We start from the raw sequence: 23,712 nt of genomic DNA, 5'->3' as shown, positions 1-23,712 counted from the left end.
CAGAAGTATTTCTAACCTTAGTTCCTGTTAGGCTGAGCCAAGTTCTTTCCAGAAGTCGTATCAGGTTTAGCTGACTAATCTTCTGGAACTCTTCTAAGGGCGAAGGAACACACAGTGTGGTCAGTCTGTTAAAGTAACTCAGGAAAAATCAGCAGCAGCTTCACAATGTTCCTCCTGGTTAATGATTGGTCAGGACGAGGAGGCTGACTGCAGGGTCCTTGATCTATGAATGTATCTGTAATAATTAGGGTCACGGTACTTCCTGTAGTGCATTTTGAAAGTCCAAAGTCAGTAACCCCTGAGTAATTGGAACTATTACTGAGCAAAATGACATGCTTTAAAGCAATAACATTATGTTGATTACCTGGGGAAAAATTGAGGGGTGAAAGTTTGTAGCAACAAAACAGAGCTAGAAATTAAACTTGGGACAATCCATCATGTATTCAGTCCAAAATCCTATGTTTGGTCAGTTTATGGTTCACTGCTAATTTGAGTTCTGGAATGGGTCCCTGGAGAAATCACTTCTGATGTTTCCCAGCCCTGGAGTTGTGGAGTGAAGCCAGGTGGCAGCAATGGAACTACTTCTGCCAAGAGGAGAGGGGGAAGAGAGGGCACATGGCATAAGTTACGCAGATATACCTCCACCTGAAAACTCTTTGGATTACTGGTCAATATACAGGCCAGAAATTCCTACTCTCAGTTCACTAGAAACCATTAGTTAGATGAAAGAGGATCACTGTCTCCCCACTTTCCTTAATTTGAAGGTAGTGAAAAAGAACGTCTGAATACTTAATATTCAGAAGAGGTTTAGTCCTCTTTCAACAACCTTGAATAATTGATAGAGAACAAGATAACACCTTTAGTGGCAGCTTAGTCTAATGATCAAACTGGCCCATCACTGGGGAATAAACGTTCTATCTAAGCAAAAACACTGTTAATCCCTAAAGAAATGCATCACCTAGAAGGAAAGTTTACATAAAATTGTCTATCTTTGTTAAAAATAAAGGCAGTTTGTATTGTTATCACAGGTTTTCTTACTCTTGTGCTATACGTGGCTGAAACAGCTTGAGTGAAAACTGGGAATCGACACTGGTTTCTGCAGTTTGAATATCTGAGGCTTTTTCCCCACACCACAATACAGTGGTGAATAAACTGTGCGAATTCTGCACTGCAAGCTTTTTCACTCTGAAATGACACATAAGAAAAGAACTGACCTTGTTTCAATTTACATAGAAGATTAATCCATCTTCTTCCACTTCGTATCCTTTGTATTTTGATCTTCTAACCCAAATAGATCATTTTTATATTAATCAATCCTTCTAATTCTCCTCTGGCTCTCCAGTGAGGTCACTTCTCACCTTTCTGAGAAGTGAACCACATGAGAGCTATATGAGAGAGCTCACCTTTTGATGCCCACATCTATTTGGGCATCTATTTACCCCATGTCTATTTAGGAGTGGGGTCTGGAAATGCCCCATTTCTCTATTTATGGTTACGATTGCAGCACTTTGCATCAGAGCCACTTCTCCTTCTATCTCACTCTTTGCTTTAGTGAGGCAGTGCACTTTTTTTTTTCCTCATAGCCCCAGTTTTGTGAAGGAAAAGGTTCTGCTACAGAAAAGAAAATCAGGAAAATATTATATATATATATTATTTATTTTATATATATTTAATATATACTTTGTGTGTACAATAAATAATATATCTCTATATAAATAAAATATCTGAGATGCCTGGTGCAGATTCCTAATCACTTGCAAAATCAAAGAAAAAAAAAATAAAGGACAGTTCTGGATTTTAAGCCTTATTTATTGGGACTGAACTAGACACAATTAAGTTTATACAAACTGCAGAATGATGTGCAGATGAGAAATACTTAAAGCTCTGACTTGAGGATGGCCTTAGCCCGAATTTCTTTTATACAGCAAGCGAATGGATGGATAGATGGTTGGTTGAATAGTATCATACAAATACTGTGTTTCTGAAACTGCCTAAAAAAGTAAAAAGGCATGTTCAACTCAGCAGAAGTACAAACTAAAATCCACGCAGCCAGAACTTATTCTTTTGTTCTTGGTCTGTAGAGAACTACCCATAGCAACACACTATAGGCCTGAGTTATCAAGTGAATTAAGGACAAAGTGAAATTATCAGTAGTGCAAATGTACAGAATTTCCATCGTATAGAAGATATAATGCATAGTTCTTCACTACTCATTTTCTAGTCTAACCAAGAAGATGCCATAATATTAATTTGAACTTACCTGATTTATGTTTATTGTTCCTAATGCTGATGCACTGCATTTCTGTAGGAAGAAAAGATAGAAAGAGATGAGCTGATACCCAAGAGAACAAAGATAAAGATAAATTACTGAGAATAAATTATCCAGTTTAATGTATCAAAGTCTATTGGAAGTAATAGAAAGAACATTTATCAGAAGGTTGGGAGAACACGTGATCCTCGATTGTCAGGCTCTATTCATTTAAAGAAGATGTATCATTCTCTGGGGGAGTCACGCATTTTATGGGGACTTGAACGGTTAGTCATTAGTCATCATATATCATTGATCTTAAATAAACCATAAATTTAAGAATAAACCTTAAAGTTATACACATATGGGTTTTGATTCATAGGGCAACTGGGGGACATGCCATAGTTTGTTGATTTAATACAATTGCTTATCTACCCAATTGGCATAATCATCTTTCTGAAAGTCAGCTATATATTTGAATTTTATTGCATAAAGCAAGGTGGATCCAAAGACTCACTGAGCTTAAAGTCCATGTCAGGTGCCTTCAAGCAAGTGGTGATGCCAACCATCTTACAGACTGCTCTGTAGCCCTAGAGAAAGAGCAGAACAGGCTGAGAAGGATGGATGATTATTGTATGTTGAGAAGACAAATGACACAGGGACTGTCCAGCTTGGAAAATAATTAGATCTGACATTGTTAAAGATCCTTCCCTGGCCCAGACAAGATACGGAGCTAGATGCATCCACTGACCCTGGTCTGTACATCTCTACCCAGCCTTCCTGAAGAAAGCCACACATCTCCTACACTGACAAGAATTACCCAAGAAACGTTCTGCTTTTGAGCAGGCTTCTCAACTGGTTTGTAATAAATTTTTAAGAGAAATGGGAAAAAGATGTTGCGCTCTTTATTTATGCGTTTTCAGTATTATTTCTCTATTTCTACATATTCTCAAAATGCAAGGTGTATTTCCTATGAATGTCTGTCATCATACTGTCATTATCTTCCCTGATGCTCACCCTTAGCAAACAGAAAATAAATTAAACTTGTTACAAACATGATATAATCACTGCTGAAGATAAATGAGGAAATCGTTCACTGCTATATGTGAATAAAGGTCCCTACTCTAATTAGTTAGCAGTGCATAAGAGAAGGAAAAAATAGCAAAAATACAGCAGAGGGGCTCAGAAATGAACAAGAGCATGTAATGATGTTTACATGCCAAGGTCTTTGCATAAGGGATTTTTCTGGGCAGAGAGAAGAGAATTGGTGCATCTTGTCTGGGGACGCCTGTGAAAAGTCAATCCATCTGTTCGTTTTCCATTCTTACTGATTTATGAGCAGAAAAATACAGGCTTCATTAGTGTGCATCTCTGTTGGAAGATGCAGCTAGGAAGCCATGCACCCACAAAATTAAACCTGATATAAGCTTCAAGTTTCTACAAGCAGTGTTTTCATGTCAAAGCTAATTCTCAGCCAAGCAGCTTGCAGTTCTCTGAGATTCTGGATTTGGCATACCTGTGCTTTCCAGGTCAATGCAAGTTAGAAACACTTCTCAGAAAACTTCTGATTGCCTGTTTTCCAAACCACACCTGGCAGATCTGCATTCCTGGGCAATAAGGCAACAAAGGGACAGGAATTCAGGAATTCCTCTCCTCTGGAATATTTTCTAAAAATTTAATGCACGTGAACTGAATTGTCTGCAAAAGACAGCTATTATTTGAAATTCTCCCAGTGTGCTCTGGATCCTGTCTGATTAAACGTGGAAAATCCACGGATTTCAATTTTGTACAAGTAACTGTCCTTATTATTTTGAGTGTTATTCAGAGAATCATAGATTTATTGTTATTGTTCTGCTTGATCGTAACTGCAGCAGACGTGCCATGTAGTAGCCTTACTGGCATTACAAATAGCCATTCTTTGGATTGGTTTTTTGATTAATTACATTTACGCTGAAATCTAAAGCTTGTTAAAGATCTTCTAAGAAAACGCATCCTTCTATCAGAAAATGTTCCAAATTACATTATTTTCATGGGAACACATTACTTTCAGTAAAAATGAGCATCGGAAATGGAGCAGAGTAAACTTTCCATAGTAATAAACCAAATGATGCAAAATGTACATTTAGATATAATATTGGAAAAGCTGAGATCTAAAATAATAGATTTTCAAAAATCTATTGGTGAAATCTTGAAATCTGAAAGTCTGCTGTGATTCAAGAATAAAAAAATGCCGATATTTCAGAACTATTCATGAAGTAGATATCTATTCTGTTTTTTTAGTTCTCTTGTCTGTAGAGTTTATCAAGTTTATCAGTGCCAGTAGAGCCCTGTATTCAGTTCCACCTTCACACCACACAGGGCTGTAGGATAAGAACTACTACTGGAGCCCTGGAGTGAGCCACATACATGCACTGGACTCATTTAGCTTCAAGTCAGACATATGGGAAATAAATAGACTAAATTCTGTAAAATATCTCTGCAGTATCTCTCCAGTTATCAGGTCCTCCTTTGGTCCATTTTGAGATTTAGATCCATAATAAATGTTTTTAATAAATATTTAAGCATCTGCTTTACTTAAGCACAATTAATAGCTCAAGGTCATGCATACATTTACTTAATTAACACAGAAAGTCTTGGCTAAGTGGTTGTTTTATAGTGTATTTATAGAGTTCCCAGAATATCCAAGTTCCCATCTCAGTAGGAGGGAAAAGAAAACTACAGGTGATACAGTATGATTTGCTTACAAAATCTCTGCTCTGGGATTTTTTTTTTTTTTTTAACCCTGTAGCATTCCTTCGTGAAGACAAAAAAATGCAGATTCAGTTTTCAGTGTTCTTGTGGGCTTCTGATGTTATTTCAGTTTCTGTTTTTTCCACTAACCTCAGATTAAACAGGAATCATTCTTCCCTATCCAAAGTCCTCCTCGTGACAGCTTTACTGCCTAAGTTTTGTTCCTGTAGTCACTCTCTCTGTGCTAAGCTGCTAAGAGCTACAGGGAAGGAAAAGGCTCAGATCTGCAAAAGACAGCTATTTGAAATTCTTAACAGTCTCTTTCTCATAACCCTATTACACTGCTGTCAATTTTTAGCCAGCCTTTACTATAGTTTATTTCCAAGCAAATGCTATTTTCAAGGAATGTATCCAACTGGCAAATTCAGAAAATAAAACACTCTGTTCAAAGGACAAGGTCAGTGGTGTTAAAAGTTTTAGACATTTGCATCAGCTAGCAATGTGCAGCTAGCCACGGTGGCCTCACCAGCCCAGGACAGGGTGAACCTTTGGAGATTTTCCATTCCTGACTGCCCTGAAAGGAGTGACCAACAATACATTTTCCACTTCTGTCTGGTCCTTCTGCACCTGGGCAGATTTCTGTTCACAGGTAACCAGAATATTGCTAACCTAGTTCCAAAAGCACTCAGACAGTGCTGATTAATGATCCAGTCCTGGTCAGTGAGCTCAAAGGATTTCTGCTGTTAAAGGCAGCATCTCAATAGAGCATTCAGTATCTCCCATGACCGCCATACTGATGCACAGGAACTGAATTCATGCAAGACAGCACTAGGAACATTTATCACATCTATTTTCTTGAGCAAGCCAAGTCCTACATCTTCAATCACTCGAAATATTTAGCAGTTCTTCTCCATAGTATGCTTGACAAAAAGGCCACAATAGCACAAGTCATCCTAACTGTGACTGGTTTGGCCAATAGCGGATCTGCTTCCAATTCAAGATGAAGGAAATTGTAAAAGTCATGAAAAGAAGTACTTGTGCTTAAGAAATAACAAAATGTAAGCAGCACTTCTCCAACTTCATAAGAAAGTTGGTTTTTAGTGGAATTGTATCTTTTGTCTTTTTTTTAATCTGCAAATTTTAAGACTCTTTTTTTTTTTTCCTGATCAAATTGTATAGTTGCTGCATGTCCAGCTTCATTTATAACACCTCTGCAGTATTTTCTACTATACACAACTTGATACTTCTTCCCACATAATCAGTTAGGCCTTCATACATTTAGGAGAAGAAGGAGCTGGCTTTTGGGAGTGTAAAGTAGTCTGCACAACAACTTTATTTCCACTTAAGTTATTTCTTCCGGTCAAAGTTTAAGTACAAGTGGAAAGTTCTACCTGCAACCGACAGGCTGCTGTTGTATTTTTGCATTGCTAAAACTATCTAGCACATACTACCCACGTGCAATAAAATATTGTGACACCTGAACTTTTAGCACAGACGCACACAAAATATAAACGGGTTAGAAGAGGACAGGTAACATCTCTGATCTGTCCCCTAGGCACTGGGGATTTTCCTAGGAGCAATGCCTTTCCACTGCCAGCTAACCTAAGGGCACAGATAAGCCAACCTTATGGCTTTTGTGCCAGCCAGAAGCTATTCTTTTTCCCTCCTTCCCTCCTTCAAACAAAGCAGCTCTAGTTCTGGTGCACATTTGGACTTGTTGACCTTGGCCTACAACTACTGAGAAGAGGCAACCCAGAGGTTAAGTAATAAGCTATCTGCTCTCATAGCTATAGCTGGCATGCTATGGACCAAGGTAATCTCCAACAGAGTTTGAATATTGAACATTAATACACAGCCATCTTTTGAGATGGATGACTGTTGTTAAAAGCAACATAAAACTCTTTTGACATACCTCCTCCATACAGAGCAGCTGCTCCCATTCCTGTTTGGTTCTTCATCAGAGGCGAGGAGTTCACAGAGGGAAATGTGAGAACTCAGATGAAGTGCCAATATGCAAACATATTCTTCCTCATAATAATGACTTGAAAAAAATCAAACACCTTGAGGAAATACAGAACCATCAGCAGTCACAATACACAGCAGACAGTACCTTACAAATACTACTACTTGCTAAAAGTCATCCCCGCTCCAGACAGATTTGAGTTTCCCTGTTTTGAATGAGGAAAGCCAACAGGAAGGGACTGAAGCAGCCTCGACCCTTTCCTGTTTCATCATAGGATTTCATCCATCTGGGATCCAACTGTTCACCCACCCAGACAGAGGGATGTACAGCTCAGTTGTTAACTCTGCAGCCTTTCAGCAGGGAGAAGACTGTACACGTTTGCATCATGAGGGGAAGCTGAGCATGGGATGGGAGATAGAAGACAGAAAACGTTTCTGGAAAAAACTGTCCATTGCTTTTTCATTCTTTGTACATTCTAGTTGTTTTGGGAATAATACACCAAAAATCTTACCAGCCAGAAAACAGCAATAAAAGAGTCTTCAACTTTTTGATCTTTCCCCTTATTTTTCGGTTTTCCACTCTGGATTCGTTGGTTAGAGCGGCAAAGTCCTTCATCATACAGCCTCTGCAGGTCATAAAGGGTAAGGGACAGATTATGAGTAGCAGAAAGGGACTTCCAAATGCTCGTTTTGAAAGTTTACCGTAGATAAAAATGTAGTAGGTTCCTGAGCTGTCATACCTCAATATGGTCTGACAGCGAGATGGACAGCAGCTTTTGCCTTTGAGGTCTCCAGTGTCTCTTGGCCTCTCCACACAGTCACCCTCGAGCCGCTGGGATGTGGCTCCAATTCCAGCCCATCTTGCTTAAGAGGACATGGCCTCCAGCAGCTGCTCATGCATGCCCCTACAGCCATCTGTTGGGAAGGTCTTACTAACCCTGCTTAATAAGAGAGACTGCACTCGGGGATCTCTCAATATCCCTTTAAAAGTCCAGCCTTGGCTGATCTTTTGTATTTGAGACAATGCTGCCTAAATCTGATAGGTTTTGAGGGGCAACTTTTTCTACGAACATAACAGAAAGACACTTCAGCAGCAGACAGAAAATGCCTAAGGCTGCAGTGGTGGTATTGCTACTGGGGATGTGCTTGTGGAGCTGCAGAAAGCAGAATGTCCTTTTCCGTAGTCAGGTAAGGATATGCAAGGAAAAAAAAACAGAATTCATGGGTTCTATGTACAAAGAAAGAAAAGACAGGAAAAAAATATAATAGTAATAATAATATAATGTATAAAATACATATACAAAACTAGTGATGCACAAGGAATTGCTCACCACCCACCAACCGATGCCCAGCCAGTCCCCAAGCAGCAGCTGCCACCTGGCAACTCCCTACCATTTTTCAATCTTTTTTCTAGCGTTTTCATCCCTCTTTCTTCTACAAATGCTGTTTGGGTATTAATTTGCATGTGACAGAATGTGCTACTGTTTTTCTCATGCAAGTCTAGGGGTTTGCCCCCTAAGAAACACAAACCATAGGGACACACTGGCTGCATATATCCTTTGGTTGATCTTACAATCACAACTCAGCAAAGATCTTCAAAGTAAAATTTTCTTCATGCTTTATAAATTCCTGTATCTTAAAACACGCACGATTGTGCTGTCTCTGAGGTTTATTTCACCTGTCCTACAAGAAGTTAAGAGATCAACAATGAAAGCTAAGAAGTGGGAAGAACTTACTAGGCAAGTAAAGCCTAATCCACAGGATGTGACTTGAGATCATTTTAAGTTTTCTTGGCCTTGTATAAGTCCCTTTCTTACCAGTATCTTTGCCATTCAACCTATTCTGTGTAGCAAAATATCAACCTTTCATCAAATACCTCTGCAGAAAAAACGCTCTGTGCTCTTTCTACCAAACCTGTTCATTTAATTACAGAGAACAGCCCTAGTTTCAAAACAGGATCTCACATACTGTTCAGCCACCAGAGACGGGTACTATATTTTGAGTCTATTTTGGCTGCAGTTTTTGTGTGCTTTTGCGTATTCAAGGGTATAATCCTTAGCCAAAACATTTCATCAGATATCTTAAAGATCTAATCCTTCCCTTGCTGAATGGTGGCAGAACTCCCACTGACACCATGAAAACAGGATCAAGATCTTAATCTTTTATGCAAAGCATAAATGTATGTTTTTCAACTCTTGAACCCCAAACGCCACCCGTATCACTGCATTTTTCTGTTGTATATTGTTTAGTATTTGCCCAATGTTGAGTTTGCTACAGCTTGCATTTAACTCCCTGAGAAAGAAACAGAAAAAACAGAGGGAGAGGATCTGTAGAATGCAGATTTAAAAAAGTCTGCCAAGAAATTTGAAGGCCAGCAGGAGAAGTTTCACAGAAAAGAAAGGAGGACAACACTGTGCTAAAGGAAAAGAATGGGTAAACTGACCCAAGTTCAACTGACTTCAGTGAAATTATAACAGTTTTGGCCCATCCACTGAGCGTTCAACCTGTGAGTAGCAATGGGATTTTAACATATTACATTTCACTAGCGTTGTTTACACAAATATTGTCTGGATTTTGAAATCTAATGACAATGTAATTCATACCTAGCCTATCCAAACCGTCAACAAATCAGCATGAATACTAAACTCAGTCTGAAGTAAAAAGCTGAAAAAATACTGCATGCTTTAAAAAGTCTCTTGGAATGACATGTAGCAAATACGCCTTAAAAGAAAATAGAAATTTAGGTTGGATTATGTATTCCATTATAAATCTTGAGTAATATCATTTAAATCATTTTGAAGTTTTAACCTGAAGTCTTTCGCTGGGCTTCCCAATGCATTAGAAGCAAAGCAGCTTTGGTTTCATTTGTTTGTTTGGTGTTTTTTAATCTACATCTATGAAAACATAGGAAATTGAGACTGATAGTAAATAGACAAATTAAGATGATTTTTCTTTCTAAAAGTAGCATATTTCATAACTGATGTTCAAATTACTCACCAAATAGTATTTATTTTCCTAGCTGAATTCTGTTCAGAATTTTCAGTTTAACACATCAAGCACCGATTGACATTTCCTGGCAAAGGATAGAAACCATCACAGCATAAGAAACCCATCCCAGCTGCCTTGGAGTGATATCTGCTTGGTAGCATATGGACCCATCCTATGGCACTTACAGTCTTCTCACATTTATGGCAACAGAGACAGTCAGAAATACCCAAGGAAACAGAATTTGCCAGATTAGTAACTTTAAAAAGTTGTACGAGGACATTTGGAAGAGCAGCCAAATGAGAGACAGGAAAATACCCACCAGATGGCTGCAGCTGGCAGAGCACCGGGAGCGCCCAGATGTCGTGTACCGCACCTCCACATCGCACCGTGCTGGGGCTCAACTTCCCCTGACAGATGAGTTATGAGTTTTCATCCTGTCCTCTGTGAAGTGGGCTTTCCTGTCTTAATTCCACAGCTTGGCTCTGATTTTCAGCTAGGATAACTGCCCATAGATCTCGCGCGCAGTGCTGGCAATGCTGCACAGAGAGAGATATAAAATAAAAATTATGTCTTGTTATCATTCAGGAAGTACTCCATAAAGCCTGAGCACCATGAGCATTGATAACGATTTACCTAGGAAACTAAATCTGTGCAATCCCTCTCCAGCTGTCACAGGCTTATTTCATCCACCATAGAGAAAAGTCACCCCAGGTACACCAGGCGCATCTGTGAGAACTCCTGTCAGATGAACTGACTGCAATTGGTCCTGCATCCTGTCAAGCCCCAGGAGTGGGACACAAGGTCGGTGTCTCCTCCTGCTGTACCAGCTGCCACCTTACCTTTTCAGAGGACCTTTACCTACAGCATTGTGGAAGCCATCACATCTGCTTATTTTCTCAGCGTAAACAAAGCCCTTGTCTGGGAATTGCTCTCTCTTTTCTCTTTCACTATATTTTGTGGATAGGTCATGTCCATGCTGTGGCTTCTGAAATGCCAACTGCTGAGACTTCAATCAAGCACCTGGCTCTATTCAAACTGAAAATCATAAGAACAGTTCTTAGGTCTCTCTTCCGACTCTTAAAAAATGATTCTTTAAGTCTCCGAATACTCTTTCAGAGCTTTTTGCATCCATACAGAAGGAAGATCCCCTGAGTAGGCCACGGATACAGAGTGAAACTTGGGACGTGTTTGTCTGATGTCTGATCATCAAAGTCAGCTCTTCTGAAAAGGAAGCAAAAGAACACAGCTGAAACCATTCTGTATGTGACACCGTGGTCAGTACTTGTTCCTTTTATGTGTAAAATGGCAGTGTTACTGTCTGACTCTGATGATCACAGGGATTTCCCTGAAGTCACCAGTGTTGCCTTGGAATAAAATTATCAGGGAGAGCGAACAAAGCCTGCAGTGTGCTTTGAAAAGGGAAATCACAGCTTTGTTTTTATTTTAGCTGCTATAATAATTCACCCATAGCTCAGTAAATACTCCCCCACCTTAGATTATAGAAAAGCACAGAAGACCCAGGATTTGCACCTGTTCAGCTGCAGACACATCAGGTTGGGTCCAACGAGGCTTCATTGCTCCCTTCCTTGCATGGATCCTCCTGGTGACAGCAGCATAACCTCTGAGAACGAAGACATTGGAAGCACGTGGCTACCCTTGGCAGGACAGCGGGGTTTATTTCTTTCCTTGTTTGTCTTAGTGAGGCTGTTTCCTGAGGCTTGGATTTAATTCTGAGATCCAGTGTCCTTGGGGTATTTTCTTACTTACTGGAAAGGGAAGTTTATGCGTATTTTGGGAAAATGTGTTTTGATTTAATTTGCTTGTTGTTTCTCTTTTAGGGACTATTTTTTTTCCAAGCAGCAGAAAACTAAAATTATGGGCTTCAAAGGGTCCTGCAACTGTAGCAAACATGATCCAGATGCAAGAGTGAAGAAAACATTCAGAATATGATCCAGCTATGGTTCAACCAGCCACAACCACCCCATCAGCCTTCTCAGTTGTCCTCTGTCACAGATGAATAAAGTGCCTGTGGGAAATGATTTGCTGATAAAGTAATAACAATTCTTCTTTCCAAAAGAAGTTTGGCAACACAGAAGGCTATTCTGATCACTGTACTCAGGTTGCTCCCAGCATTAAAAAATAGCTAGAAGCAGAACCTTTAAGAAGGAACTGGCACAGTGCTCACTACAAGCAGAAAACAGCCACAATGGTGAAGGGAACACTGTGAGGCATTACCCTGGCAGCTGCATGGCACAGTGCTCAAGGGTCCTGCCCCAGTCTCCTGCATAGTGATTAAAGAGAGGTCATAAATTCCATCACCCTTAAGCAGAAGCACAAAAACACCTGACAAGCAGAGCGCTTAGGAAAGATACCAAGCAAGTCCCTGAGGCAGGTTGTTGTGCACCCTTCATCTAGAAATGTCCTCGGGTTGTTTTGCATCATTCCATTCCTTCCAAAAAGCTGAGGTCTTGATAGCATCCACTCTGCTTATTTACTGAGATGGAGGGATGAAAAGCAGAATTCACTGTGTACAGCCTTCCCTGCCTCCAGCTGCAAGCTCAGCAACACCAAGTCTTCAAGCTCAACAAAGCCTTGTGCTGCAGCTGTGCCCTGCAAAGTAGGAAAGCACTTCCACTAACTTTTCCTGTCAGCCTCAGCACTTAGACTGCTGCTGCTCCCCTCCCCAGGAGAGCAGAGCTCCCATTTAACCTACTGAAGCCACCTGCTCTCCCCTCAGCAAGCTGCCCATCTTCTGTAATGCATCTCCCTTACAGAGGAGGTTTGGTTCCCCAGCCCTTGCTCACCCATATCAGTTTGCATTGTCAGGACAATGAGCTGCATTTCATGATTGTCTTCCCTCCAGATAGATCCAAAGCATTTTGTAAACAATTATGTAATTATGCAAACCAAACTGAGGAGGGAAGGCAAATTCCTGTACAGCAAATTCTATTTGGATGTTAACAAGAGAGATTTTACCATCAGCCCAGCAGGAGAAATGAGAACTCTTAATAAGGAAACTCAAAGCAGAAAGAAAATATCTGCATGACCCACAGGTACCAAGTCAGATGATTTACAGTTCCATCTAAACAACAAGCAACTTACAAGGCAGGCCAGTTCTCTTTCTCCACTGCTCCCAGGGAGAGGTTGCTGCAGAGTCTCACTGAGCTCCTGGAGATGAATGACCAGTTTCTTGCCTCCATCTGTTTGCCACCACATGAGATCGACCTCACACTACAGTGGTACATCTCTTGTGAACTGCTGCTGAGACAGAATAGCCAACAGGGGATAAATCAAAATAAGTTACTAAAATGGCTTTCTTGTTTTCCAGTTTTTAAATGTTCCTTGCAGCCTGCATTTTTCCCATAGGTTAAAAATTACTTCTTGAGGGTTTCCACCTCTAGATTTTTAGGCATTGGTAGGGGCCAAAAACCTCTAAATCCTACATAAGATTTTGAGACTGGAAAATGAAAATACCAAGAGAGGAGAAAAATTTTGCAAATAAAAAGCATTCTTGCTCTATTGGCTTTTCTCACAGCATGGGAGTCATAGAACAGCTTGTTTTCTTAGATCCTCCTCTGAATAATTCTTTGACTCTACTGGTGGTGAATAAGACCCATGCTCATCAAACAGATCTGTTACCCAGTGTAATCACACAGACAAAGCCTGCCTGGATGCATGTTCTCATTCAGGCAAATCTAGGGACCCACTACATGAAAAAACTGAAGGGCAGCAAGAGTACTGGAAGACAGAGTACAGAGGTCGGCTTCCCTTATAACACTAAGGATGCCCTCAACCAAACTGCCCCGACCCAAAAATTGACAGTGTGGGTGTAGATCAGGAAGAATGGTAGGATTTAGTTCGTTTCATATCCTGACCAGCAAAGGTCAGCTAGAGAAATAACCAAAGATGTTTTACCTGTGGCATGAGGTGAAGGACAAATGGAAATTACTGCAATTTCCCCGTCTGGGGGAGTTACAACACAGACAGTGCCAAAGTGAAACAAGGATCCTTTCAAGCCAGGATAGTGCTTAACTTATCATGCTTGTTTCTGATTGTGTTTCACTTCACGTTTCCAGGCTCACTAAAAATACATGACTAAATAGGTAACTTCAGTGTGGAAATTTCCATTTTAAACTAGCATCCTTCAAAAAAAAAAAAGAAAGAAAGAAAAAAACATGGAAAAATAGACAGCTGCCCAAAGGCTATCTTATTTGCATAATGAGTGCTCCCCATCAAAAAGAAAAATTAAAGCCCTTTTAGTTCAAATTTAACGTTAGCAACATTCTTGAAAACTGCCCCAGGGTGCAGAAATATGCATAAGTGTTTCTACTCTGGTGCCAGAAGTGATTGTACCTTCAGGAAATGCTTTTTAAACCAGTTTCACACTCTCACTCAAACTATTTAAATACCTGCTTGCAGCTCCCATGCTGGTTTTTGTTACAGACTCCATCATAAATGCTGAATCCCAAGCACCTCTCAAGCTACTTCCTTGGGAAAGCATGTGAAGTCACACAGGGACAAGGGATGCTCATTTCCAAAAGGATCTGTCACAATTCATAGACCTCCTACTCATATCTGATGGCTTTCTGAAGTCCCCTCTCACATAATAGTGGCATTGTAAATCAGATGCCTGGGATGCTTGAAGAATGGTTTGAAGCTTTCTTGACTTCTTAAGTTCCATATTTTTCCTTTGCTTTATACAATGCTTTCCTTAAGCTTTGTATAAATATAAAGTAAGAAAGCTATTGTTCAGGTTTTATTATTTTCCCCACTGAGAAGCCACAATAACTTTTCTCTCTCTTCAAGCAACAGCCTACGATACAAATCTAAGTCTGTTATTTCTACATAGTTCCTATTCTTATGGAACGTTTTCAAATGGCTGCATAAGCACCAAATTTTAGAATAAGTCATTATGTTATACAATTAAAAAAAAATCATCTCTCCTGTCTTATTTCACTGCAGCATTATATTTTTTCAAGAAGAAAAATATGCACACACAAGAAAAAAAACACATAGCTCTGATTCCAACAAAGATTAAAATAAAATTAACAAAAAAAACCCCAAACTAGTGGTAAGAATAATGAGCAAAGCGAATGGGTGGGCTGTCTGTTGGTGTTTTCTGGTAAAGGCAGGAGTCAGTCTTGAAGCTCTGTTTCAATAAAGACATGAGCTGCTGGACTCCAAACAGGACAATCAGAAGAAATTCTGTGGTTAATGCTATAAAGAACTTAAAGGTCCATTTTGACCTGAAAATCTGCACTTGATGCCTACACTGCTGTGTTAGCTCAGGACCTGTGCTCAGACTCAAGCTCTGTGGTTCACACGATGACTCCAGTCTGCATTACACCACGCATCTCACCTGATGGTCACACATCTGCATGAAAGGGATTGGACTGAACTGAATTTGCCTTCTAGCTGGGATGCATGCACAGTACAAAGGATTTAGACTTTATGGTGAAGATCACAGTTTAAGAAAAGAAAGACAGAACGAGTTTGCCTGCACTTCATAATCAGCTCTGCTCCAAATAGACTGTATTATTAATTGATATTCCTTATCTCTCACAGTTAACATTTCTGTCTCTTGACAGGAGCACATTTACTATCCTGTGGACTAGGCGACCTGTCACACACCAAGAATAACAGCTGAGAAGTGGGAGCAGTTAAAAGGTTAGCAACTATTTCACATTTATTTCTAGGATATGATTATATAATTATATGCACTAAACAGACATGAAAAACAACAGCCGGAGCACAGAGAATCAGTGGACAGAAAAAATGACTGTATTTACAAGGCGTACTGTTAGCGATGCCTAATGTAATCTGTCAGTGACACTATGAGGGACTAATTAAAGCAAAACCAGAACAGTAACTTGTGCTCAGGAAAAACATTGGGGAAAGAAAGCATGGACAAACTTCAGCAATTTGCAAAGAGCTCATGTCTGCCTGCATGAAGTGTTCTATGGTTGTAAGTTTTACCTCCTGTAAAGCAAAACCTTTTCTAACTCTGTAGCTGAAGGATTTCAAAAGGATTCAAGAAGTATAAATGTACTTTTTTGTTGTTGTTGTTGTTTTTAAATGTACTCTTGAACCCTGCCCAAAATTTCATTTTTTATCACATGTATTTGCATGTTCTGGTAGCACAGGCACAGGGATGCTGACCAGATCAGGCGGGCCACATCAATGGGCCATAAGGGAGAAAGGCAATCCTGCTGCACATCAAGCAGAGAGAGCTCTGCACTGCTGAGGCTGTCACGTGTCAAGCTCTGGGAATTTCAGTAAATTAGATGCATTCTCACCAGAGGCTGTTATTTTGAAGATGCCCTAAAAAGGCCTGATTTAAAATTCACTGGAGTTACAATATTTCAATACTGCTCGTTACAGTAAGAGTTCATCTAGTTACCAGGCTTCTGTCCACAAATCCATTTCTGACCACTGTCATGCCTGTTCCCATTGTTTCTGGCTGGAGACAGGTTCTGTGGAATGACTGTTCAGTGCTCAGAACGGTCTGCAGAGAATATGAATTTGCAATTGCACACTTTCACTGGCTAAAATTACTCTACTTTGGCTATCACCAGTTGGCACGCAGAACCAACAAAGCCAGGCAGCAAACCCAGGATTTAAGACACAGTGCTGCATCCCAACACCCACCACTTTGTTCCACTGATCAACTACTGATCGTCCCCAGCACGGAGTTTGGCCACAGAGCAGTGCAGCAGTGATTATAGCTCCAGCTGGGTAGAGCAATGCCCTGGCAGAGATGGCTCTCTCCTTTTCCGTGGACAGAACACCTGAATGGCACAAAATAGGCCTGATGCACTATGGTTTATGTCAGGCTCTTTTCAGATCTGCCCAGTTTTTATTCATCTTGAGCTGGCTTCCACAGGGGCAGGAGGAAAGCCATCTTTGAAGAATAGTCAGAGGCTACTGGGCAACTGTACAATACCACCCTCAGTCAGATAAATCACTGTTGAGGGAAGAGTTTCATAACAATCCCAGACATGCCTAATGGTTCCTCTGCAAGACTCTGAACAAAGCCTGAGACTGTAAATAAAATGAAATCATTACGCAAAATTATTTGTACTGCTGCAGTGCTTGAGATCCCCAGATGAAATAACACCTTGCTTTCATAGAATGGCTCAGGTTGGACGGGACTTTGAAGATCACTGAGTTCCAACCCCCCCACCATGGGCAAAGTTCCCAACCAACAGATCAGGCAGCCCAGTGCCCTATCCAAGCTGGTCTCGAATGCCTCCACAGTTGGGGCATCCACAACCTGTTTGGGCAGTGTGCTCCAGTGCCTGACCACCATATGAGTAAAAAATGTCTTCCTAACATCTAATCTAGATCTCCCCTTTTTTTGTTTAAAGCTATTCCCCCTCATGCTGAGCAAAGCTCTGCCTGAAGTATTTGTCATTCCAACAGAAAGGACCCTGGGGCTGGAAGAGGTTTGGGGCCAGCTGGGAGAAGAGGTTTTGCAGTACCACATGAAGCAGGTAATTTGCTAAGCCTTATTTTTATCATTGTCATTATTAAATACATTACCAGAGCCCTCTCCAGCACTGTAAAGCATGATAATCTCCTCAAGCTATGCTACAAGATGCATATTATACCCCCCACCAAACTTATTGATTTAAGTAAAGTATGCGTGCTATATTTATTTACGGTTTTCAAGGCTCATGAATGCTATTGTAATTGTTTTCATAACACAGATCAATAAGTACAGTCAAAACAGGCCCTGTCTGCCTCGGGGGACAGCCATTAAGAGTGACTGGGTAACAGTTATTGCAAGAGATCTTTCTGCCCAGCACACAAAAGAAACTTGCTTTAAACTCTCCTTGGGAAAAAGCTTCAATTTGCAACTCAGTCCTTGAACTGTTTTCTAAGCAAAGGTGGCAAGAGCTTTCTCTCAGAATTAAGGAATTGAGTTTACCTGGCAGTATTTTCTTTTTTTAATGTTCTAAATTATTTAAAAACACCCCACTCCATCGTTCTTGGTGAGGTTCATGTATTGCCAGGATGCAGAGATCTGCCAGATAATCCCCAAAGTTTTTCATTCAGGAAAAGCTTGTGAACACTACACTAGTGGACCATTTGAAGTAAAAAAGATACCAAATGCTAATAAAATAAAAGAAAAAATCCTCCTGTCTTGCTATACTAGGGAATTCTTTGATTGTGCTTGTTGATCACTGCAAGATTAAATATGCCTTCCTATTTATGCAGCAAACTAGCATATTTCTAAAGAAATAAATAAAAATATCATGGTAAAATACCGAGTTTATCAGCACAGTTATTAAGAACACTTTCCACTTAGCAACCTAAAGCATACACAGAGTAATTTGTAATCAACACTTCTCAAATTCTGAATAATCCATTCCTTCAGCAACCTCTCCTGCTTCCTTGAAAACATCTTTCATGGCTTCAAACCTTCAACAAGGGAAGCCAAATTCAATAAAAGAACTTCTCAACTGTGTTTTTTTCCTCTCCCCCTCATTCCTTCACATCTCCTGTTCTTCACTGAGTTTTTATTCTAAAAAACCATCAGAGCTACAGAACGCTGTGGCAGGACCAGGCACAGCACTGGGAGAACATCTCACACAGATGGGATACAGCTGGGTAAGGGACCAGCACGGCACAGGGATGTGACCACTGGCACAGCAGCAGAGCTGCCAACACTTGTTCCCTCTTTCTGGTTACACCACTTCCTCTGGCCACGGATCTCCTCCCTTCTCCAGGCATCTCCTCTCTCACCCAGGCTGCACTCCCCATTTCTCTCTGACACTGAATCTCTCACCTCCTCCCCTCTCCTTCTGCTCTGCTAATCACTACAGTACTTGCGAACCTTCTCCCCCATCACTAGTCAGTTCTTTCGTATATTTCAGCTGCTGGCTAGCATTTATATATGATATATATATATGAGATATACTGTGCTCATTCAAGCCTTGCACATGCATCAGCTAGTTTATATTCTCTTAACCACATTGGTGACAGGCTGCAATACATAATTTTAAATCAAACTAGCAACACACAGTTCATCTACAGATATCTCATAGCAAACAAATGGACCTACAATTTTTTGTGATGATCATGCAAGTGAGACACCTTCTGGCAAGGGTACCACGGAACAGAGAGAGACACAAATAACAGGGTTGTGGGGTTTTTTTTGTTGTTTTTTTTTTTTTTTTTTTTTTTTTTTTTTTTTTTTAAGTAATCCATGCAAACATACTTGATACAAAGATGAGTGCTACCACAGAAGCAAAATTCATGTTCAGACAGAAATCCTGAAAATCCATGCCATTTCTACAGACCTACCTTTCCTCTGAAAATCACCACGTGGGCAGTTCAGATTCTTTCTCTGTCCATTGGAATGACTCTTCTCTTTTTCTGCATTTTCCTTAAATTCACCTCAAATTCAAAAGGTAAAGAATATGTAAGCATCTGAAACACCCACGGGAGAGCTTCCACGATGGCTACAACACCATCTGCCACAACAAGATGTTCTGTGACCTCTTCTGTTAGATTTTCGTTTGTTCTTTCTCAGTGTTGTTTCCACTAATCTCAAATAAATAGTATTAGACTGAGAGCATATGGTGAATCTAAGAACCTAACACAGACAACCAATTCAATTACAGTCAGTAGAATGGGTGGCTTTACAAGACAGAGAGGTAATCAGTAAACAATGAGATATTAACAGTAGCTAATATGGGCCAGAGCAAGGATCCATCTCTCACCAAAAGGCACAACTAGATCTATACCAGAGACTGCTCTGGGCTGCACCTTTTTTTTTTTATCTTGACTCAACAATGCAACACAAAAAAGGTCATGCTGCAACACATCACTATTCCCATTGTTTTTCAAACCTGAAGCTTTCCAACTTTTATGAGCATACATTCTGAGAACGAGGAAGAAATGCAAAAGCTTTGTTTTGAAATCAGAACAATTTTCTAAGCCTTATTTCCCAAATTTGCAATGACTAAAAATACATTCATGAATTAAGTTTGATTCTGAAGGAAGATCTTGAAAAATAATAACAATTCCAATCCAAATATTTTGGTAGGGTGCAAATGAAAAAGCTCAGGTTAAAAGTGTCATCACTATAAATTAAAGGGGCTGCTAAAACAGGTCCTCATTTTTGCATTTATATTGCCAGTACAGATCAAATAAGGTCATGCTGACTGCAATATGGGTGCAGGGTGGGGGGAGGAATATTACAAAAATCCAATTCTGAGCAGCCAAAATGCAGAATACATTGTTCCAATAGAAACTGACACAGCACCATCATGAGAATCATTTTACTTCGTTTGACAACATCTTGAATTATTAGAACAGGCTAGTTTGTTCGATAGGAAGTTCCAAAACACACACTTAAGTCCTAACCTCCTCCTAGCCTTCTGAACACATCACATATACTGGAAGATTCCATTTGTCAGGTTATAAATAGGAAAAGAACAGATTCTGACACAGAGATGACATTCACTGACATAACTGAAACAAGAGCTCCCTTGCAGTGTAGTTAGATGATTGAGTCTTATTACCTGTTTGGATTCTGTTCTTGGAGACCACAGGATCTGAATGAAGGAAAGAATGTTACTCCTGTTAAGACAGATCAATGACAATTTAAAGCAGAAAAAGCGAAGGACAACACATTTTTTTATCAGTAGGGGACACCTTCTCAGAAGTATTTTCTCCCATTTTTCCTCCATTGTAGTTTTAAAGCATTCTTAGCTCTGATGACATCTTTTTACCTTGTGGGTGGTACCTGCTGGAGATTAATGCCTACGTAATAGAAGACATTACACATCAGAAAGCAAATCATGATGATTTAATGGTCCGTTCTGGCTTCACATTTTCTGAGACCGTTAAAAAGAGGAAGAAGTATACCTGTGACATAATAAATAAAGTCCTGTAATCTTTTACACCGACCAGGATTCCCAGACACTTTTATACAATGAGTGATGAATGTCAGAAGAAAACTCTGTGTCTGGGGACTCCACAGGAGCAGGACTCCTGGTTCTTCAAACGTCCTCCTGTCTGAGGTGGCTTCCCTTAAGGAGATACTGCAGTGAAGGGGGTTATTTGCAGCCTTAAAGAGATTTAGGTGTTTTGCAGGTGAAGGAGAAAAGCTTAGAGCACTACAGAAGGGAATAAATATGTCTCCTACTTTATGAAAGAAAAAGGTGGTTCGTAAAACCTTCTCTCCTTTCCTCTTCTCTACTCAAAGTTTTTCCTTTTCTAACAAAGATTGCAAACATCAGTACACAAAGCATTGGGTGGAACAGCCCATGGTGGCTCTAATATTGTCCAAAGAAAAGCTGCCTGAACTTTTAGACTACACAGATCTGACAGCTCAGCCAAAGAGTATTTTTTCCTTTCCTTTCACAAAAAAATACGTTTGTTTTCCTCAGGAAAAAAATAACCTCAACAAGATTTCTGTAAGTAAACTGACTCTTCATAGACTTCTTTTGGCTGAAGCAATAAGTTACTGAGGTTTGGACCTCTTCTGGCAAGAAGGCAAAATACGTTCATGGAAGTCAACAAATTAATAACAGATAACGCCAGGGGCAGAGCTTCAGTGCAAATCTCCCAGTGTACAGCTCTCTGGAAGACGAGTTGAGCAAGGGGAACTCGGATCATTCCATTCCTCCCATTCTTGTCTTCTAGGAACACCCACAGGCTGAAAAGCTGAAAACTGCACAGGAAAAGAAAGAAATACATAACAATAAATAAATATATAAATAAATAAAAATAAAATTTTAAAAAAGTAAAAGCTAAGTGATGTTTTACTCTTTGGTCTCGTGAAAGACAGCTCTCGTGGCTGGTCTGCAGCCCCACAGACAACACCAGAGGGCTCTGTGGCTGCACTCAGGCAGCCCCGCCATGCAGCACTGTGCTCAGCAATGGATTGCTCCTGGCCTGCTTCTTCTGTACCCACTTGCTCCTGGCACTCCTTCTACCTGGGCCCAGCCTGGCAATGAGATCTCCCTTCTTCTGCTGCCACTGGCTGCTCTGTTTGTCCACACAGCTTGTCTGGAGAACTGGAGTGCCCCTCTGCTGCAGAAGTGAGGCAAATGAGCTGATGTGGAACTGCAGACATGCCCAGGGGGCTGACGTCTCACAGATGCCACATTTTAAGTACTTGCCTTGTCTTCTGAGTCCTGCTTGCTTCTTTCTAAAGAACTTCAGAGCAGGCAAAGCTCTCCGTTTCATTTTATTTTCTATTTTGAGTTCACTGATGCTTCAGCTGCAGGCAGAGCCTGCTATGTATGGAGTCTGCAGTGTCTGACAAGGAGCTATTCCCACCTGGATCTGATCCTTGTAACTAATTGCCCCTGCTGTTCCCATCCCATCACAATCCCAGGTGTTGTAATCACCACTTCTGCTGCAGGAGCTGCAGCCTGAGCAGGGATGGGGTGTTCTCAATCTTTGCCTTTCTGTCATCAAGGATTAGCTGATTTTTCTCATGTCTTTTCATAGAGCTTGGTTCCCAGAGAGCTTTGTCAAAAAGAAGTTTATAGTAGGATCACTCACACTGTGTCCTGGCCAAGGAGAGGTGCTCTGCCTGAGATCCGAGCACTTCCATGAAGGGGGCTGGGCACACAACTTGCCCTATCTGTCACGTGGAACTGGACATCAGCCAGGGCTTTATTTCACTGTTTCTGTTTCTTGGCTAGTCCACTCTCTTCCTTTTAACCCTTTTTGTGGTTCCAGGAATATGCAAAGAGGGACAATACCACAGTGAGTTCATCCACCCCGTCTCTCTGATTCAGAGTCTCCAGGAGAGCTAGCCACATCTTGAGGTTTGAGTTGATTTTTGACTGGCTGGAAGGTCAGACAGCATGTGCCTGGAGCACATCCTCGTGGGTAAAAAAAAAAAGAGTTTGTCCTCTCCTGGGACAGCACAGGGGTGAATTGGCTCATTTTCCCCCTACACTCACCCCTACTATATTGTGCTTGAGGTGATTTTATTTCTAGGAAAAATAAAAATAAAAATAGAGTAATCCACGGTAAATCACCTCTGCCCATCTCAGTGGGACTTATTCCAGTGAGAACAATCTTTCCTCCTCATTGAGAAGCTCTGACAATCATCAAGGGACACACACAGTCCCAGTTATGTCAGGCACCTACTAGCAGGTCCTGCCTGCCTGCCACTCCTTCCTACCAATGCATGAGCCATTTTCCTGGTCTTTCTCCATAAATTCACTTAAATTTCTGCACTGCGAGTCTTGGAATAGGATTGCTGGAGTCTGCTGCACTGCTTGGACAAGTACATCCTTCTTGTGGTCCACAACACCAACTGTAGGTGAGTCCAGCAGGTTGCTGAGGGGTGGGTCAGAGGTACGTTTTCACCATGTTCAGGGCAGAGATAGGCACAGCCAGAGGAAGCAGAAGTCTGGCCCCTTTTCAGACACACATTCTCAGTTGGCTGAGTCTCCAGGTGGCAGATCAGAGGAGCCAGCTGCAGCGATGTAAATTAGACCTGTTTTCTGCCTCTCACACACAAATACAAGCAACAGATGAAAGAAGACATGCTGGAAGCTGCTATTTATGAGGAACAGTTTAACGCAAGTGATTTATAGACCAAGGTTAGGCTGAGATCCCAGATAAGGGAGGCATGGGGCAGTCATTGATTTCTAGACATACATCTCAATGCATGCTGAGGAGAAAAATGTTGAGGTCAGCTCAGATCTACAAGGAGCAGAGGCAGTACTGAAGTGTCTCCCTCCATGTCTGGAGATAGCCTGCTGTGGAACAACAAGGAGAGATATGAGATTGCAGTGAGGGACTGG

General features: G+C 40.8%; 2 long non-coding RNA genes across 3 annotated transcripts; both read right to left on the bottom strand.

Annotated features, from left to right (window-relative positions):
• Positions 1-1,809: 1,809 nt before the first annotated feature.
• LOC149917094 (uncharacterized) lies at positions 1,810-19,324 on the bottom strand. 2 transcript variants are annotated; one of them, XR_016468848.1, is made up of 10 exons: positions 19,238-19,324; positions 13,031-13,186; positions 11,459-11,954; positions 10,562-11,149; positions 10,248-10,464; positions 7,453-7,566; positions 6,891-7,038; positions 2,766-2,838; positions 2,261-2,302; positions 1,810-1,991 (listed from the first exon to the last, which is right to left on the bottom strand). It is a non-coding gene; the product is annotated as an uncharacterized LOC149917094 (long non-coding RNA). The 2 variants fall into 2 exon arrangements; XR_016468847.1 differs by lacking the exon at positions 1,810-1,991 and having other exon boundaries at positions 2,137-2,302.
• A 718-nt stretch (positions 19,325-20,042) lies between these two features.
• On the bottom strand, positions 20,043-22,427 carry LOC149917093 (uncharacterized). Its single transcript, XR_016468849.1, has 3 exons — positions 22,066-22,427; positions 21,710-21,976; positions 20,043-21,614 (listed from the first exon to the last, which is right to left on the bottom strand). It is a non-coding gene; the product is annotated as an uncharacterized LOC149917093 (long non-coding RNA).
• Positions 22,428-23,712: the final 1,285 nt, after the last annotated feature.

This window comes from Phasianus colchicus, chromosome 8, assembly GCF_987193195.1.
Source record: "Phasianus colchicus chromosome 8, bPhaCol1.hap1.1, whole genome shotgun sequence".
NCBI classification, from domain to species: Eukaryota; Metazoa; Chordata; class Aves; order Galliformes; family Phasianidae; genus Phasianus; species Phasianus colchicus.
This window is presented reverse-complemented; position numbering and strand designations above follow the sequence as displayed.